This window comes from Dendrobates tinctorius, unplaced genomic scaffold (assembly GCF_039654945.1).
Source record: "Dendrobates tinctorius isolate UK_male_01 unplaced genomic scaffold, ASM3965494v1 ptg000129l, whole genome shotgun sequence".
Taxonomy (NCBI): domain Eukaryota; kingdom Metazoa; phylum Chordata; class Amphibia; order Anura; family Dendrobatidae; genus Dendrobates; species Dendrobates tinctorius.
The window spans coordinates 18060283-18081438 of NW_027361797.1; positions in this window are offsets into that span (position 1 = coordinate 18060283).

The following is a 21156-nucleotide window of genomic DNA, read 5'->3' on the forward strand; positions in this document are numbered from 1 at the left end:
AGCAGGTGACAATTATTTGAGTTAGGATTTCATCATCTACATCTGTAAAGGCACATCCATGTGCTAACTCTTTCAGCCGTGTGACATAAGTGTCTATGGACTCTTCTGGAAGCTGCTTGGCAATCCTGAATTTATATCTTTCATATCTGATGTTCTGTTTGGGGTTGAAGTAGCCAGTGAGAGCTTTAGTGCAGTTGCTGTATGTGTCTGTTTCTGCTGCAGGTAACGTACTGTATATGTCATAGACTCCTGTGCCTGCACAATGCAGGAGCAAAGCTCTCTTTCTTTTCTCCTCCTTTATGTCCATGGCTTCTAGGAAATTCTCAAATCTGTTTAGCCATTTTCTCCAGTTATGGGAGAGATTAATGACATCAGTCATATCAAATTGTGGGAATGTGTGCAAGTAGTCAGCCATGATAGAGTCTCTCAGTGGTGCTGGCGTGTGAAGCGGTAAAATAGAGTCCGTACTCACAGCAGTAGGTGATTATATCCCATCCTCGTCGCCAGTTGTAATATCCACACGTTATGACGAATTCAATGTATTAAACTTTAAATATGTTTTATTCTTCATCCTCCAGCACACAGCATAACACTTGCATTCCCATGCTACCAGAAGTGAAAGTGAAACTTCCCTTCTCATCCCTCTTGTCTCCACCCTCCAAGTCCCATAAGTCTGGCTTGCTTAAAGAGACAGATCTAATTATTATACATTACAGTCTCTACAGCTTAATTTCAACTCAACCAAATGGCAAAGTGTGATACGGCGGGTTCTCTAACTTTTAATAATTGAAAAATTATCATTTTCTTTAATGTGCCTTAGGTCTGCAGACAGGTTCATACCACCGCCACAAAATGACTACGTGGGATACAGCAGGCTGTTTCACATTTGCAACAGAAAAAATTATAACTTTTTTTAATGTGCCTTAGGTCTGCCGACAGTTTTATATCACCACAGCACTAAATGACAAGGTGGGATACAGCAGCCTGTTTCACATTTAGCTTGTGAAACAATATTAATTAGAAAGCTATACTCGTGCATGGAGCACAATGGAAGCAGTGCACTTGTAGGACATGTGCCCTGTGCCCTGCTGGCTTTGTCTGTGGACCTCAGTAATGACAAAAAAATTGCTGAAAGGTAAATTTTACAGCCACACTGGACACTAGCTAGCTACAGTATCTGACTGATATACAACCACAAAGCTAACTAGCTAAATTATGGAATACAGCAGGCTTTTTCACATTTAGCTAGTGAAAAAAATATTAATTAGAATGCTATACTCGCACATGGAGCACAATAGAAGCAGTGCACAACATGTGCCCTGTTGGCTTTCTTTGTGAACCTCAGTAATGTTCAAAAAAGAAAAAAAAAGTGCTGGAAGGTAAATTTAACAGCCACACTTGACAGTAGCTAGCTACACTATTTGACTGATATACAACCGCCTAACTAACTAGCTAAAATCTTGCTGTTAACATTGGCAGCGTCAGGAGCAGCCTCTCTGCCGTGTTAGAGTATGAAAATGGCACTAAAACAAGACGTCAGCTATTTATATGGAGAGGGACATGTGATTTCAGCAGCCAATGACAAAAGCCATTGTGGGTGTTTCCTGTGCCCTGATTGGCTAGCCACAATGTGCACACATAAAGTTAGAAAAAAATGATTGTTTACAAGAACGCGGTGCCTCTGAGCTTTACAAACCCCTTCTCCTCATCAAACACGTGCCAAACGGTCATGATATACCACCATTATTGTTGCTAAAGTGCTGAAAATACTTTTGCAGCAATACAAATATTTTCCCGCACTTTTATTGAATGTTACCGATTTTATAAAATTGTGCTCGTGTTTCCGGTCACGAATCCACATGTGCCATATTCGTGCCGAATTTATTTTTGGTGAACGATTTCCGAACAAATTTGCTCATCACTAGTCAGACATTGACAGTGGCATTTAACATGTTAACAGCAACAGGTGGATCGCGTTTCCACCCTGGCTGTTAGGGGCACATGTCATCTGATAAAATCAGCTGACATGTGCCAGAAAACATGCAGACCAGGCACCAGAGCCTGCTTGGAATGCAGGGAAACTACCTATGATGTCATAAATATATATACGTCATAGGTCGTGAAGGGGTTAAGCTTATCCTCCACCATCTCAACAACCTTCTATCAGCAACTCTCCAATCGGTCTTCAGCAGTTTGCAACGTGCCGTATCGCTATAGTGTTTGCTGGAGTGAGACTGAGCTCAAATTTCAATGCAAGTCTATGAGGCTTGTTCTGACTCTTATAGACTTACATAGAGCATTTGTGACCGTTACTTCTGATTTCCGGTCAGTCAAAAGTTGCGGTTGCAAAATGAGAAGTCACAAAACTGGAGTGGTGCTGAAAAAAAGGTGAGTACAGCTTCTGGTAAGATTAAGACTAGGTCCATGGACCTTATCCCCTTAACGTCCATCATGCATTTAAACTATCACTGCGTGTAAACATGCAGTGAACGTTCACTGCCGACAGCTGTCTGTAACAGCTGAGAGGCACAGGAAGAGGTGCAGGGACCCAGTCAATGCACCTCCCACCTGATCAGTGCTGCAGCTCAGCTCTGCCTGCGGCTGTGCTTCTGCAGTTACAGCCAAGAGCAGTGTCTGTACCTCCGCTGGCTGTTAACGCCCTAATTTCTGTGATCGAGAGCAATCACAGTGTTAAGGAGGAAGGCAGAAGGATGGGAGCTCCCAATGCCTTCAGATCGACGTCCCCGCAACGTCATTGTGGGGCCCGATTATTGCTATGGAGACCCGGGGTAATCATGATGACCCCTGGGTCATCAAGCTACGGAAAGCCTCTGAGACCATGCTCACAGCATGGTGTCATAAGCTTTCAGTATAGGTATAATGCACTGCAATACTAGTGCATTGCATTGCTTTATACCTTCAATCAAAGTAAAAAAAGTGAAAGTCCCATAAAGGGACTAGGTAAAAAAGGAAACATTACAAAAATATGTAAACAAAATTACTAAATAATAATAATAATAATAATAATAATAATAATAAATACACATTTTTATGTAAAAAAAAAAAGTAGACATGTTTGGTATCGCCGAGTCCGGAACAATCCAATCTAATAAAAGTGTCATACTGGTTAACCCCTTCAGTGAACACTGTAAAAAAAGTAGTAAATTATACTTTATCATCATACCGATTGGAAAAAGTGGAATAAAATGCAATCAAAAAGATGAATGGTAATAAAAATAGTATTACTGAAAGCGCCATCTTGTACCACAAAAAACAAGCTGCCATACAGCTCTGTCAGTGGGTGAAAAAATAAAAAAATTATAGCTTTCAGAATAAAGCAATGCAAAAATAATTATTTTTTCTGCAAAAGTTTTTATTGTGTAAATGCGCCAAACCATAAAAAAAGTAAATGTGGCATTGCTGTAATCGTACTGACCCATAGAATAAAACTGCCTTATCAATTTTACCACATGCAGAATGGAGAAAAACTTCTTCTTGCAAAAAAAGCATCTTTTAGTGTGTGACAGAAGCTAAACATAAAAAAAGGATATAAATCTCGTATCGTTGCAATCACACTGACCCGAAGAATAAAGTCACCTAATCACTTATACCGCAAGAGGAATGGTGTAAAAAATAAATAAAACCAATTCTTCACCTGCTGTGGATTTTTTCATTTTGGCTCACAGAGATCGCAGTAAGGCTTGGCGCACATTTATTCTGCGCTCTACGCTGAGCGCTTTCATCTGGGTTTCCATTAAAATCTCTGAAATACATGATTCAGACAGAACCACAGGTGGAAAATTCCCTATAATGAGGCAGAAGGAGTCACTGTGAATGTCATAGGACCTGTGATCCGGCAGTGTCCGTCTTTTTCGGCGTGCATAAAAATGCTGTCCACCATAGTTGTGTGCACCTCTGAAAGGAAGGACAACATTGAACAGAGGCCAGACAGAGTCCAGAGTAACTCTGCTGCCTCATTAAAGTGAATGGATCCTTCAGGCGTTTCATCTGTCACGTAGCTTGGAGATTTAGATGGAAATCCTAAAGTATGTGCTCAGCATAGAGTGCCGGATAAATGTGATCACGAACATTATGAAAAATGATCCCAATAAAAGCTTCAACTCAATCCACAAAAAAGTCCCCACTCAGGTCTGTCATCTACTACTGGTAGCACAAAGTCTCTGGAAAAGCCAAAAAAAATTCAGCAAAATCTGTGCTTCCAAATCCAAACACCCTCTTCGCTTCTGAGCCCCAGTGTACATAAACCACCATTAGCATTCACATTTGGCAAGGGTATAATTTAAAAAATGGGGTCACTTGGGGGGAGGGGGATTCTGGTCTGTAGCACTTAGGGGGCTCTGATATGGAGTCCGCAAACTATTTTAAGAAAATCTGTGCTCCAGGGGGCAAATAGCGCTCCATCCCTACCGAAACTCTCCGTATGGCTCAGCAATACTGTTGAGCCACATATGGTGGATTTCTATATTCAGCTGAAACTCAACTGCAAAAATGATTTTTAGCCTAAAATGCATACCAGTAAATATTTAAGGGTATATAGAGAGTGTCACTATAAAATGTAGAAAAAATGTAGAGACTCTAAACATTACTTAGCGCTCTACAGAAACCAAGAGTATGGCATAGAAATAATTTTAATAGCCTCTCTGTCATTCGCCATTGCTCATTTAATCAGGACAGCTACAATGTTGTGTGCATTGCCACAGTGGAACAGCATACATCAGATCAAAATGACCCAGTTTAATATGTGTGCTTCATAGCTACCACATCCTTTAGAAAGTCATTTAAAGTGGACATGCAGTGTCAGCAATTCTGTCAAGCAAAGACCTGCAGAAACATGAAATGTACTTAATGAAGCAAAGCAAAAACTTGTGAAAAATGTGCTGCTGGTGACACAGTCTGCACGTCATTGCACTAGGGAGCTGTCATACACTGTAAGTTCTGAGATTAAAAATATCTGCAAACATAGCATGCAATGTATACTTTTACTTATGTATCACTTTCTTTGGTGTGTTCTTAGACCCGCATATAGGACATAAGATACAGATGTAAAGGGATTTTTGTTTAGCAGAGATAACAAAGGATTAAACTGCAAAACAATTGAAAATTGTGAAATCATAAAAGAACTCCAGAGACAGTTCAACTAACTTTTAACCAGGGATCACAGAAGCGTAAAAGAGGTACAAAATCCTATTTAAATTACACAACTAGAAGGAAAATGTGTGTTCAACAAAAAAGCATTTGCCGGGCACTTAGTTCAGCTGTTGCAGAAAAATGAGCAAGAATAACAAGTAGAAAATTGAGTGTATTGGATTTTGCTGAAGCGTTTTGAAATCATTCAGAGTATAAGCCATTCAAAGCTCATAGAGTGTAAATCCAATGGAATTGTGAATATTTTTGTAAATATTGTTTTCTTTACCGATTTGGTATTTGCTCTACATATACATAATAATGGTTCTCTGTTGGTAATTTTTGAGGAGACTTGTTGGTTTGAAGATGATAAATCTTTTAAGTGCAATGGAAAGAAATTTGAAGAGCATTTAGAGGTAGCAAAGTTTGAAAAGCAGAACTTTTACACATGCTGTTTATGTCTGAGGAAAACATACATTTTTATAAGTTACTGTATCATATCAAAGAAGAGCGAACTCACCCTTTGTTTATCCCATGCACGTTGCAATTGTTTCAAAGATTGTGGAAAACATTGAGAGATAGAATATCAAAAATAAAATCCAGAAAATCACATTGTATAATTTCTATAAATTTATTTGCATTTTGCAGTGAGAAATAAGTATTTGATCCCTCTGGCAAACAAGACGTAATACTTGATGGCAAAACCCTTGTTGGCAAGCACAGCAGTCAGATGTGTTTTGTAGTTGATAATGAGGTTTGCGCACAGGAATTTTTGTCCACTCCTCTTTGCAAATAATCTCTAAATCATTAAGATTTTGAGGCTGTCTCTTGGCAACTCGGAGCATCAACGCCCTCTATAAATTTTCTGTGGGATTAATGTCTGGAGACCAGCTAGGCCACTCCATGACCTTAGTATGTTTCTTTTTGAGTCATTCCTTTGTTGCCTTGGCTGTCATGTTTTGTGGCCTCTACGGCCACAAGCTCCTCCCTCAGGCTATTCAAAGTCTGCTCCAGCATGTAGATGACCGGAATAGTGATGCAGATGGCTACATCGTCATCACTAACCATCTTAATAGCCATTTTGAAACTGTGTAGAAAGGTGCAGAGGTCCTTAATCTATGCCCACTCCGCAAAGGTGATATGCGCCATATCTGTACTACATTGGCCAAGGCTATACAATATGACACACTGACTGCTTCAGGGCTCATTGCTGCTGCCACAATCGCTGCAACATGTGCAGAGTGGAAATCCAACGTGTTGGCACATCGCATATCAACCTGTTAACTGGCATGGACAAAGATCTCTGTATTGATTCAAGTCGATGAACTGAGGGGTGCGATCGGTGGAAATGAGCACACAGCTTCCGTGCTTTCTGCAGCAGCTCACCCTAGCCAGGATAGTGGTGGAGAAAGCACTGTACCACTATGTTGAGGATGTGAGCCATGCACGACACGTGTGTGAGTTGCCTCTGTGCAATGCCACCACCAGGTTTGCACCATTATCGGACATGGCCTTCCCTGCATCAAGTTCAGCAGAGAAAGCCACTGGGAAACTGGTACTGGAGGACTGAGAAGCCCATCAGCTTTCGGAAACGTCTCTAATTACCAGGCGGAAAGGCAGCATTTCTGTGGCCAACAGATTGGAGATGGTGGAATTCATGCTCTTAGCTTTGTCATGTGAAGGAAACAATATTTTATGTGACCACAACTGTGGGACTGAGTGCTGGCTGCAGTGCTGAGAGAGGGTGGAGTATGGTGAACTAGACAAACTACTGGACCATGAGTGACGTGCAAGCAGAGATATTACAGTTGATTGAAAAGTTGTGGTGCGCTCGTTCTTTGAGATTGGTCAAAAACAGCAGGCATATCTGCTTCCATTACAGCTGACGGCAGGCTCTCACTCAGCTTGAGTGAGGTTGTCCAGTCAGAGACCTGTGAGACAATATTTGGCACAGTAACAGAGGAGGAGAAAGAAGCAGCAGATGCGGTTGATGGGGCGGCTGATGGCTGTTGAGGTTCCTCATTTTATCGCAGTGGGATTGCCAGAGTAATGCATGTTGATTGTGCATGTAAAGGTTCATGCATGTAGTAGTCAAAATATTGCACTTTTTCCTTCTACTCAGTTTTTTTTCTAAAGTTGTCAGATAGTTAAAAAAAACTATGTGGGCTCCCCCCTTTTTTGACAACCAGCCTTTGCTAAAGCAGACAGATGTGGGCTGGTATTCTCAGGCTGGAAAGGGGCCATTATTTTGCCCTCCCCAAGCCTAAACCAGCAGCCCACAGTTGCCCAGAAAAAAGCACATATATTAGATGCACCAACTCTGGTGCTTTCCCCGACTCTTCCCACTTGCCCTGTAGTGGTGGCAAGTGGGGTTTATATTTGTGGGTTTGATGTCACCTTTGTATTGTCAGGTGACATCAAGCCAATGGTTTAGTAATGGAGAGGCGTCCGTCCTTAAGACACCTAACTATTATTAATCCTATAGTTATATTGAAAATAAACACGCAGCAAAAATAAAGTCCTTTAATTGAATGACTCAGATGCCTTTAATGAGTCTAAATTAAACCATACTCATATCACCACCCATTCCACTGAAGCCATCATCTCCTGTAATAAAAAAAATACACATCCCTTACCTGTCTGTCATTCTGTCCCATGTGGTAATCCCTGTCTGAGGATAAATAGTTTTCAACCTGAACGGTGAAAAGATGCGATCATCCGGGCTGAGAACCACTGTTCGAATGTGCTGCTGCGAGCACAGCATCAGTGACTATCAGTGACGTCATCGAGGTTACCACTGGTCACTGAGGCTGCGTTCCCAGTCGGGTCCCTGAACTGCAATGACCTCAGCGAGATTCCGGCTAGCACAGTGAGAAACTATTATGGTGCAGCGCTGAGCTCAGAGAGGGGCCTTTTGAAGCAGATTCTTTTGATTCATTAAGAGGCTTACGCCACTATAGGCCTGTAACCATCATATATGAACTATACCTCTTTTGAACAAACCAAGTCTCCTGTTGAGCCACCTAAGGAGAAATGTGTCAAGGCAGAGGCATAGAAGCATCCATCTACATCAAAATGATAAGTACCCCTTATTAATATCTATCAAGTGCCACATAACAACAAGTCTAGCAGTGGGAGGGATGTTATCTGTCTGGTCTAGGCTCCCTGCTCATCAGTACTTGCAGGGTCAGTGAGGGATAGCCACTAGAGTTGAGCGAAAGGGGTCGAACAATTTCAAAAGTCGCCAACTTTTTGCAAAGTCGGGTTTCATGAAACGAAACCCGACCCTAGGATGGGGTCGGCCACGAGGTCGGCGATTTACGCGCCAAAGTCGCGTTTCAAAAGTTTGTTTAGCGCTCTTTTTCAGCCAATCAGGATCCACGGACACTGTGGGCAATGTGATGACATAGGCAGGGGTCACCATCATCTTTCAGAGGGCATGCAAGTGATTGGCTTGCTTTGGTGGGCGTCACAGGGGTTATAAAAGGGCGTGCACGCCGACCGCCATCTTACTTCTGCCGATCTTAGCATACGGAGAGGTTGCTGATTCTGTAGGGAGAGCGTTAGGCAGGGAAGAAGACAAAAAGACTGCTTCTGCTGCTAGCGATTTTGCCTGTACAACACACCAGTCACTGTGTGTGCAGTGCAAGGGGAGGCTATATTGTGGTGGATCAGCGGTGTTGGTTGTTAGGCTGCCTTCTAAGGCTTCCTGACAGCTGCATTGCTGTTTCCCCACTGCTCTGCAAACTGCTTTTTTAAAAGCAATCCCAATTTTTTTTTTGTCCTGCTAAGGTACTGAGCGTGCCTTTATTCACACCATACAGCGGTGTACGCTCCTCACACAGTACCGTGTAACGGCTGTTATCACAGCCACAGTGAAGCTATCTGTGTGTCACTGTGGAAGGATAAGTGGAGGACTTGTTCCGTTCTTACAGACCTACACTCTAGGGAGATTCCTATTCTGCCCAATTCTAAAATTCACTTTTTTCACACCTGTGCCATCGAGCCTGTGACATAGCGCTCTGATATTCAGTGGGCCTCACACAATCCAAAAGTGTCCAGTGTCCACAAGTGTCTGCAGAAATTCAAAATCTCCCTTATCCTGTAGTCACTTTTTTCACACCTGTGCCATCGAGCCTGTGACATAGCGCTGTGATATTCAGTGGGCCTCACACAATCCAAGTGTCCAGTGTCCACAAGTGTCTGCAGAAATTCAAAATCTCCCTTATCCTGTAGTCACTTTTTTCACACCTGTGACATCGAGCCTGTGACATAGCGCTGTGATATTCAGTGGGCCTCACACAATCCAAAAGTGTCCAGTGTCCACAAGTGTCTGCAGAAATTCAAAATCTCCCTTATCCTGTAGTCACTTTTTTCACACCTGTGCCATCGAGCCTGTGACATAGCGCTGTGATATTCAGTGGGCCTCACACAATCCAAGTGTCCAGTGTCCACAAGTGTCTGCAGAAATTCAAAATCTCCCTTATCCTGTAGTCACTTTTTTCACACCTGTGCCATCGAGCCTGTGACATAGCGCTGTGATATTCAGTGGGCCTCACACAATCCAAGTGTCCAGTGTCCACAAGTGTCTGCAGAAAATCTAAATCTCCCCTGTCCTATATACACCTTGTACCTTGTTTTACATTACTATATAGTTTGTTGGATTTTGTCTACATTTCTACCAAAAATGAGGAAGGCTGGTGGAAGAGGCCGTGGAATTGGGCGGGGGTTGGCAGCTGGTAATGATGGTGTTGGTGGTGGATCTGATGGTAGTGGCAAAAGCAAAATAGGACCGAATGCAGGAGGTGTTGAGCCTGCGTCATCGTCTGGCTCCATACGGCTTCGAAGGCTTAGTTTTCTAGGAGTTGGCAAACCGCTTTTAAAGCCAGAGCATCAGGAAAAAGTTTTGTCTTACATTGCTGACTCAGCCTCCAGCTCTATCGCCTACTCTTCTTCAGTTGTAAAAAGTAAAAGCACTGAGTCGTCATTGGAGGCTCATGTTCATGAACCACACCTTTCCTTGTGTCCTTCACCCCAACCAAGATTGAAGGATGATGCAGGCCATACTACTGATTACTCCATGGAGCTGTTTTCACATACCATGCCTGGATTATCAAGTGAAATGGTGAATTACCCAGGCCAAGATGAATCTGACATGGAGTGCACTGATGCACAGCCGCTGATAGATGATTCTGCTGGTACATTCACTCAGAGCACTACATTGTCCTCGCAGTGTACAGAGCCAGATTCTGACCCTGATGAGACTCAGGTGCCCCTTCCCGCACACTATACCACCATACACGGTGACACAGAGGAAGGTGCACATGACATTGAAGAGGAGGTGATGGATGACCCAGTTGTTGACCCAGATTGGCATCCATTGGGGGAAGAGGGTGCTGCTTCCAATAGCTCAGATGAGGAGCATCCACAGCAGACATCGACATCACAACAGCTGTTATCTGGCAGGCCCGGAGCACTCCAAAGACAGGTTCCAAAAATCAAAAGAGTTGCTGGACAGCTTGTTCAGAGGGTCAAAACATCACAGCGTGCTAGGCCGCAAAATGTCTGCCAAAGTAGGAAGAGTGCAGTGTGGCACTTTTTTGAACAAAATCCTCATGATCAGGCCAAGGTTATCTGTAAGAAGTGCGCAAAGACCTTTAGCCGAGGGAAAAATCTGAAAAATTTGAATACCAGTTGCATGCTTAGACATTTAGCCAGCATGCACTTGCAAGCGTGGACACAACACCAAACCTCAAGTGCCACATGTGCAACTGATCACAAAGAAGGTAGTCAGCAACGCTACATTGTTTCCCCCACTGTAAGCCCACCGGTTAGCACAGCAGCAAATGTTGAGGTGTCGTTGCAAGGCCACAGCAGTCAGGGAATCCCACTGTTATATCAACGAAATACTGAATCTAGGCCATCAGAAAGAACACCAACTCCATCACCATCATCAACCCTCTCTCAGTCCGCCCTGTCCACCGCTACTTCCACCATATGCAGCTCTCAAGTCCAGCTCACCCTCCCAGACACTATGAGTAGGTCAAGAATGTACTCAGTCTCTCATCCGCGTACACTGGGTTTGAACGCCCACATTGCCAAACTAATCTCGTTTGAGATGATGCCCTATCGGTTGGTGGAAAGCGCAGCTTTCCGCGAACTCATGGCCTATGCAGTACCACGCTATGACCTACCCAGTCGCCACTTCTTCTCTCGCAAAGCCATCCCAGCCCTCCACCATCATGTGAAAGACCGCATTGTCCATGCACTCAAGCAGTCAGTGAGCGGAAAGGTGCACCTCACAACTGATGCATGGTCCAGTCGGCATGGCCAGGGCCGTTACGTGTCCATCACTGTGCACTGGGTAAATGTGGTGGATGCAGGGTCCACAGGGGACAGCGGTGGTGGGACAGTGCTGCCTAGCCCACGGTATAGGAAACAGTTGGCTGTAGGCGTTCCACCCTCCTCCTCCTCCTCCAGAAGCGAAAGCTCGTCCACAGAGCGCAGTCGTACGAGCACTCCATCTGCAGCTGCCACTGTTGCACACGAGGTGTCCCCCTATCGAGCAGCTAGTGGAAAGCGTCAGCAGGCTGTGTTGCAGATGATGTGTTTGGGCGACAGACACACCGCCGAGGTGCTGGCCGAGTACTTGAAGCGACAAACTGAGTCATGGCTGGGCAGTGTACATCTTGAGGCAGGCAAGGTAGTTATTGATATCGGCCGTAATTTTGTGGCAGCCATAGCCCTTTCAAAACTCAGCCACATACCTTGCTTGGCTCACACCTTGAACCTGGTGGTGCAGTGCTTCCTCAAAAATTATCCGGAGTTAACAGCCCTGCTCCAGAAGGTGCGAAGACTGTGCGCGCACATCCGCCGGTCGCCTGTACACTCCACCTTCCCAACCACCGCCTCATTATCGACATTGCAACAAGGTGGAACTCCACCCTGCACATGATGGAGCGGCTGTGCGAGCAGAGGCAGGCCATAATGCATTTGTGGGAGGATACACGGCCAGGCATTTTGAGAGCAGACATGGAGTTGACAGTTGTGCAGTGGTCGAAGCTGAAAGACCTCTGTAAAGTCCTTCAGTGTTTTGAGGAATGCACACGGCTGGTAAGCGCAGACGACGCCATCCTAAGCATGAGCATCCCACTTATGCGTCTGCTCATGCAAACTTTGACGCACCTTAAGGAGCAGGCATCTGCAACCAATGTTGACGAGGAGGAAGAGGTGGAGGGAATCCTTGATGACATTCAAACATTGTCTGCTCAGGGACCTCTCCTGGACGAGTTGGAGGAAGAAGAGGAGGAGGATGATGATGGGGAGGATTACTTAGGGGAGGAGGATGCATCTCGTGGGGCAAGTGAAAATGTTGGCATGACAAGGTCTGGTACAGGGTTTGTGCGTGACTGGAGGGATGTGGATTTGCCAGAAAGTGCTCCTCCAACCAGCACTTGCAGTGCATCATTGACACCGGGAACATTGGCCCACATGTCAGATTATGCTTTGCGGATCCTAAAAAGGGACCCCCGCATTGCCAAAATGATGAATGATGATGACTACTGGTTGGCCAGCATCCTGGATCCACGCTATAAAGGCAAATTACAAAACATCATGCCACAGGAGAACCTTGACCTAATATTGGCTAATAAACAAGCAACTCTGGTAAATCGGTTGCTTGAGGCATTCCCAGCACACAGCAGCGGTGATGGTTCTCACACGAGCCGTACGGGCCGGGGGCAGCTTGGCAGAGGTGTTCATGGTGCACACAGCAGAAGTGGCATTGGAGACAGGGGTTTCATGACAATGTTGTGGACTGATTTTTCAAGTACTGCTCACACAACTGGTAATACAGCATCGATGGAAAGTGACAGGAGACAGCAGTTGTCAACTATGGTTACAAACTACTTTTCCTCCCATATCAATGTTCTCCCACACAGGTCATTCCCCTTTGACTATTGGGCTGCTAAACTGGACACCTGGCCTGAATTGGCACAATATGCCTTAGAGGAGCTCGCTTGCCCAGCTGCAAGTGTGCTATCGGAAAGAGTCTTCAGTGCAGCTGGATCAATCCTGACAGAAAAAAGGACCCGTCTGTCAACCCAAAATGTGGATGATCTAACCTTCATTAAAATGAACCATGCATGGGTTTCCAAGGATTTTGTCCCACCTTCCCCTGATGACACATAGGGTGACAGAAAAATGGCTTGCTTTGGTCCACCTCTTCCTGGGACTTGACCTATTTCGCCTTTTGCATCAGCTGAATGTCCAACATCAACATATGCCACTTTCTAAAACTCCCTAACTGTGCAGCCTCCCCCCCCCATGGCCGGGGTCACCACCTAGCGCACGACACCGTGCGAGTGCCGTTGCCCTGGACAGGTGGGTAGGCCGACTCTTGGGCGCGGGCACTGGCACAGGGTCCCTCATAGTGCAATCAAGTGTCTCTGACGGTGGTGGTGCACACCCGCCGTCAGACACACCGCCGTACTATGAGGGGCCCAGTGCCAGTACCGACGCCCACGAGTGGGCCCCCCTTGCTTGGGCAGGGCCCCAGCATTTGCAATCTTTACCTCTCCCTGCTCTTCCGCTGTGTAGTCTGGGCCGTCAAATCCATACTGTGCCTGACACCGTCTGAGCCTGCCTCCTGATGTATAGACATATCTTTTGAATGTGTACGCTATCCATACATGTTATCCGTGGATACGGTACCCTTTCTCACCTTTGTGCAATCACGTGCAAGCCATACTGGGCCTAACACCGTCTGAGCCTGCCTCCTGATGTATAGACATATCTTTTGAATGTGTACGCTATCCATACATGTTATCCGGGGATACGGTACCCTTTCTCACCTTTGTGCAATCACTTGCTAGCCATACTGGGCCTAACACCGTCTGAGCCTGCCTCCTGATGTATAGACATATCTTTTGAATGTGTACGCTATCCATACATGTTATCCAGGGATACGGTACCCTTTCTCACCTTTGTGCAATCACGTGTCATCCATACTGGGCCTGAGAACGGCTGGCAAGCTGTTAAGCAAGCTACAGCACCTGTGGTTTGCACACGTAAGTTTTTCATTTTTTCAGGAATGTCGGTTAGGCCTAATTCTGGAACTGCGGTTCACCTGCACTTACTGGGAAATCATCGTTCGTGAGTAATAATTGTAATCAGTGATCCCCATCACTAACGTTGTTCAGCGGGTTATCTGCACCTGTAAGCGACAAACGCTGGCCTTTTCAGTGTAGCGCACATGCAGCCACGGACATGTAAGGGCATGACACACCAGTTATTGGCCAATCTCATGTGCCAGAGCCTCACGTGTCACTCTAGTAAGCCGGACTCGGACCGCGGGGCATGACGGAGTCTCGTTCGTTAACGGAATTAAGCTTGCAATGTGTGCATCTGTTCTGTAGCTGGCGTGGTTGAGGTTGCCCGTGTTGAGTCAAATTACGCCGTAGGCTCCACTCCTGGTGGTGCCCTTCTGGACATTCCTTTAAGGTTCAGCTTTGCAACCTTACTGCCCACGTAAAACAAACACTTTGCCTTCATGAACGCTGTTTGGAGGGTCATGACTCGTGGGAATAACGCCGCCCAATCAGTTAACCTGCTAGAGAGATCCTTCGTTGCTCCCAAGCATGACATCACACTCCCTAGGAGGAAGGTAATGCCACTGTGGCGACCGTACTCCTGGGGGCGACACAAGTGCACTGATGCCCAGCCACTGCTCGATGAATCTGCTGGTACATTGACCCAGACCACTACATTCCCCTCGCACACTACACGGCCTGAATCTGACCCTGATGAAACTCAGGTTACCCTTCCCATATACAGTTCCATCTTACATGGTGACAAAGAGGAAGCTGCAGATGAAAGTGCAGGTTCGGCCCACCCGCCATCAGACACACCACCGTACTATCATGGGGCCTGTGCCAGTGCCGTCGCCAATGAGTGGGCCCACCCTGCTTGCTCAGGATCACAGCACTTGCAAGGTTGAAATACTGTGCAGTGAGATGGAAGATGGGGACGACGAGGAGTCCAGACTAGTACAGGGATTCCCTAGCGAGGAGACTTATTTCATTGTTTTCAATGTTGGGACAGCAATTTTTGGGGAGCACTATACTCTGGAGAATGATAGATGGGGCCCACCATACCCTGGAACATTCCAAAGGTGGACATCAGACACTGGAGCAGCATTTACAGGGCCCATTATACACTAGAGCATTAGAAATGGGGCCCATTATGTTTGGAGCATTATTTGGGCCCATAAGACAGTGGAGCTTCATCCATCGGGACCAACATATACTGTAGCATTATGTGGAGCGCATCATATACTGTTTCAAACATTATATGGGACCAATGATTCTGTATGGAGAAATTGATGGGCCTCGTCATGAGATGTAAAAAGTGTAGTATTTTTGCATTGTACTATACCGCTATTTCTCTGCCGTATCGGAGCATGATGAGTTGTGGTATGTGTTAAAGGGGCGCTCTTTCGCCCAGGGCACATGAAAACCTGGAGCCAGCCCTACCCCCCCACAACTTTAGCCAAATAACCCCCATTTTTCAGTGCGTAACTTGTATTATGAAGTTAATTAAGGTTGACCAGCTTAAGTAAGAAGAATTGATGCTTTTGGCATTCAAATGAGCACTGTAGGTGTGTTTCCTGTCCTCCTCTCACTGCCGACTTTTATTCCCCATTGACTTACATTGGGTTTCGTGTTTCGGGACGACCCCGACTTTTCCCTATAATCGGCCGATCTTGCTCGACCCGACTTTTGGAAAAGTTGGGTTTCACGAAACGAAACTTAACCATAAAAAAACAAAAGTCGCTCAACTCTAATAGCCACCGTTCAACGGGGCACCAAATAGCGCATTTTTAGGGTGCCAACCTCCGCTGGTAGGCAGGGATGGTAATGGATATGTAGGGCTTCCTAGGTCATATGTGCTGATACCTGAGCTGTGTTCTCATAAAGCTTATTCAGTCCATATCTCCCTCTCTTGTATCTATATATCTTGTATCTACAGTATATAAAATCCCCCAATGTTGGTTGGGAGTAAGGAAGAGGAGACAACATAGTGGCTCTTTATTAGAATTTCGGTATGTTTGTCTGTTTGAATAATGTAGTGCATCATAACAGTCACATATGAAATACATTGTGTATATTTTCAGTGAGTTTATCATATTTTTGTACACTTAAGGTTTTCTTTTGTGGTGTTGTTTTTATACTTTTTCTAATAAATGTATTTTTTAAGGGTTATATGTTCACACATTTATTAAGAGGCATACACATCTTAATGAATTAGGTGAGGCACAAAGTGCCCCTATCTGTGTCTCACCTTTTTAAAGCTTCTATTGCCAGAAATCTGTCAAAAAACCTTTGATGAATCGCCCCTCTCTGTATGGATATTAGTGTTATATAGTATATAATGTGCAATATTCTATAAATGTTAAAAAAGAGGCCAAAACTTGAACACAATCACTTTCTACTATTTTCATTTTTATTGCCATTGGTGAGTAATTTTTTTGTAACACCATACCAGGCAAAACATTATAGGATTTAAAAAAGAATATAGAAAACTTGAAAGAATGGAAGAACTTTTAGATTGATTTTCCGTTCTAATGTGGCATGAACCTTTGCTCAAGTTGCTTCAAAGATTAGCATGATGTGCATGAAAATGTATTATTGATTCTTCACAGGAATCTTTACAGTACACCCAGCTCATGCATTATTGATTAGAGCACACTCAGTGATAACCTTTTACTTTATCATTCAAGGTAAATCTTTTCCCATACACTTCCCTGCCTACAGCTTGCAGTTGAAGTTAAACTGATGCACCTACAGATGATATGGAGTGAATTTGTGCAACTTCTAATTCTAATTTCAATTCTAATTTCTTATGTGTAAAATCAATTTATATAGAACTAGCTGAAGAGCCCGGCGCTGCCCGGGCATAGTAACTAACTACGGTTAGTTATAACAAATTATAATGATTATATCTATATATAAAGCTGAGTGTAGAGCCCCGCCCACTCCGCATAGCCACATTCACTATAATATCCCACATCATCCCGTCAGCCAGAGCTACTGGACTACTACCCCATATATCCCACATCATCCCATCAGCCAGAGCCACCAAAACACTAATATCCCACATCATCCCATCAGCCATAGCCACCGGACAACAACAACTAATATCCTACATCATCCCGTCACAGCCACTGGAGTACTACCCCTAATATCCCACATCATCCCGTCAGCCAGAGCCACCGGACAACTACCACTAATATCTCACATCATCTCGTCAGAGCCACCGGACAAGTATCCCTAATATCCTATATCATTTTGTCAGAGCCACCACACTACTACCTCTAATATCCCACATCATCCCGTCATAGCCGCCGGACTACTACCCCTAATATCCCACATCATCCCGTCAGAACCGCTGGACAACTATCCCTAATATCCCACATCATCCCATCAGCCAGAGCCACCTGATTTCTACCCCTAATATCCCACATCATCCCATCAGCCAGAGCCACCGGACTACTACCACTTATATCCCACATCATCCCATCAGCCAGAGCCACCGGTGTTATGATTGAGTCACCATAGGAGGCAGACACAAAAATAGAAGCTACGTCCAGAAAACCAGAGAAGTTGGCAACTATCAGATTGCAGACCCCTGAACCTATCAACATAACTAGCAGTAGCCGTGGGGGGTTCCTACGATACCCTAGACCCCTCGATCACAGCCGGAGCGCTAAATAGCCTAAAGACAGAAAAGGAAATCTAAACTGCCCCAGAGCAGACCCCAAATAAAAGGCAGCCCCCAACATATAATGACGGTGAAGCAAGATGAAAAAACACTCACACAGATAGAAAGATAGGCTGAGCAAACGATGGGGCCCAAGCTAGCTAAACAGAACAGGAAAGGAAGGTTGCTGTCTGCAATCTGCCAAAACCCTATCAAAGACATAAGCCAACAAGCTGATATGAAAAAGACCCTGAAGCAACTAGGCTTCAAAAACTAAATCAGCACTCAGGTATTTTCAGAAGACAGAGCTAAAGGAATTCAGCACACCCCAGCAGAGAATGGCAGAAATCCAGAAAAACAAAGCAAAACAAAGTCTAAGCACAAATGCAAAAGGCCGAGCAGAAAACTTAGCTTTAGAGGAGCAGGAATTCAGACTGGTCTCCAAGGATCCCACAGAGAAATCACCCGCAGGGCAGAAGGGCGTCGGCAGCCTTATATCCAGTCAGTAACTACACTCAGCCAGTCATCATCATCAGACTCAGCTGTTTGATAATCAGGCTCACTACCTTTCTTTACCAGAAGAGGGAGTTCCTCAGGCCTCAGTAGTGAAGGGGAAAATGAACTCACAACACACCGGACTACTACCCCTAATATCCCACATCTTCCCATCAGCCTGGGGTCAGAACCAGAGCGCTGAGTGGAACAGTCCTAACTTCCATACCGGGAATCCTTTTAAGAGAGGCCTGGTGTCAGAACCAGAGCGCTGAGGGATTTAACCTAGCTTCCATACCGGAGATCCCTTTAATAGAGGCCAGGGGTCAGTACCAAAGGGCAGAGTGGATTTGCACTAACTTCCATACCGGGGATCCCTTTAAGAAGGGCCTGGGATCAGAACCAGAGAGCTGAGTGGATTTGACCTGACTTGCATACCAATGATCCCTTTAATAGAATCCTGGGGTCAGAACCACAGAGCTGAGTGGAATGGTCCTAATTCCATAACGGGAATCCCTTTAAGAGAGGCCTGGTGTCAAAACCAAAGCACTGAATGGATTTGCCCTAACTTCCATATCAATGATCCCTTTAATAGAAGCGTGGGGTCAGTATCAGAGTGCTGAGGGATTTGCCCTAACTTCCATACTGGAGATTCCTTAAAGAGGGAAGATGTGCCTATGGGATGGAGGATGTGTGATGGGGGTATGGGCACAGAAGGGGGGATTCATTTCTGTGATGTGCTCTCTGCTTCTTTCTGGGGAGCAGAAATGGCTGGGAGCTTATGTTCCAGGGGATGCTAGATTTCTCCCACCTAGTTAGTGTCTGCTGAGGTGTTGCCGAGAGGTAAAACTGTTGGCCATAGCAACCGATCACAGCTCAGCTTCTTTTAAACAGCTCTGGTGAAATGAAAGATGCTTCATGTTTGTTTGGTGATACACACACACATTCAATTTTATATATATAGATTAAAGAAAACCATTAGTTGAAGCATTCCCTCACAGCTCAGATTCTGTAAATTAAGCTTTAAGATACAATATCAAAATTCTGCATTGTGTATTACAGGGAATCGGTCTGCAAGTCGTTGCCATGAAATCTGAGGACAGCATGCGGTAGCGGCTGAGAAACTGAATTCAGTAATGTGCTATTTATTAGGCTGGATGCTACTGTTTATTTCCTATGAAGGTTTTATCACTAGTATATTATCACTGCCAGGACTACAGTGCATGCGAGCAGGATTCCTGGATCAGTAGAAGCGAAGGAGAGTGTGAAACTATCATCGTAACGCACATGTGCTCATGTGCACTGCATCCAGTTTTAAACATTTTTTTCTCAATAAAGACATTGGATTTTATAGGACCTGTGAGTGACACTATTTTTTCTTCTCGTTTACATGTTGCTAGGATTGGTGGAACGCACCAAATAAGAAATTATAATAAGGTGCATTGTGTTTGCAACCCGGGGTCCACTGTGCGGTGACGGAGAAACTGCAGTAGCACAATGGTGGAGCAAGGCTGCAAGAAAACACTTACACTGAGTTAAATGTCACTCAGTGTGCACAGAGCGCAAAGTACCAAGCTCTGTTACAACACAGAGCAGTACTAAAAAGCAATGTGCAAAGGACTATACCCTGTTAGACTGCACAGGTGTATAGAAAAATACTAATTGGGGTCCCTATAACTTAACCCCTCAGGGAAGACTAAGCTGGTGGTTGGCCCTACTCTGACACATGGTTTGCTTTAGCATGCGAGCCTGAGAACGCTCGGTGCAGATGCTAAGTTCAAGCAGGAGTTCCCACCCTACGCTGCTCATCTACACCAACACTTGCAGTGCTATTAGCGGCACATGTGCACACAGGGTAGTAAAGTAGCCACCAACACACCATGAAACTAGAGTACAGGTGTGCGCCCTTGAGAGCTTTTCATACCTTGCTTAAGTCCAGACAGACAGGACCTTGCCTGTGGACCAATCTGAACCTGCCACATCACCAGAGCACCTGACATCCGAGCACCTATGGGAAGGCACCATATCATGGACATGCTCAGTAGGATGAAATCTGGACTTAGGCTCCAGAGCACAGCGCTGCACGTGTAAACTAGTAGTCACCATAGGCTTAGCTGGAGGTCCATCAGTAACTACACATGCAGCACGAACCTGAGTAAGGCGCTGGGACCGAAGTCTGTGCTAAGCAGTCATCCCAGCAGCCGAGCCTGAATAGGAGCCCACAGCACCAGACAAGGCTTGAGATCCATCCTGTGCAGCAGGAGAATCCTGGTGCCTAACACATGTTTGCACCTTAGTATGTAAGCACCTGGTACTTGCAGGCTTGATTGCTCAGTTCAAATTTTGGTTTAAGGACAAGTTAAAACACACAGATTGAATGGTGATGGCTTTCCTTTTCTTCTCCCCTGATAAGAAGTTCACTGTCAATAGACAATGCACACAGAGAGCTGTGGTGTGGGAGGGGTTTGCTTTCTCAGCCCTGCTTCATGCAACATCTAAGAACTCAGATTGTGTCACAACTGCTGCACCCCTCTTTCCTCTTTCCACATCATGCTGCTCCCACATGAGTTTGCAAAAACCTGGTGACATATTCCCTTTAAATATTAGTATCATTACCATCGGTCAGACAGCTGCGGTTCCCATGCTGTCAAATGACAGCTTGAGCCCACAGCTGTGATCGGAGGTAAAAAGTTTACCTTCGGTCACTGGTGTAGGCTGATGAACTGCTGTTCTCATCAGCTAATGCATGCTGCCACTAAT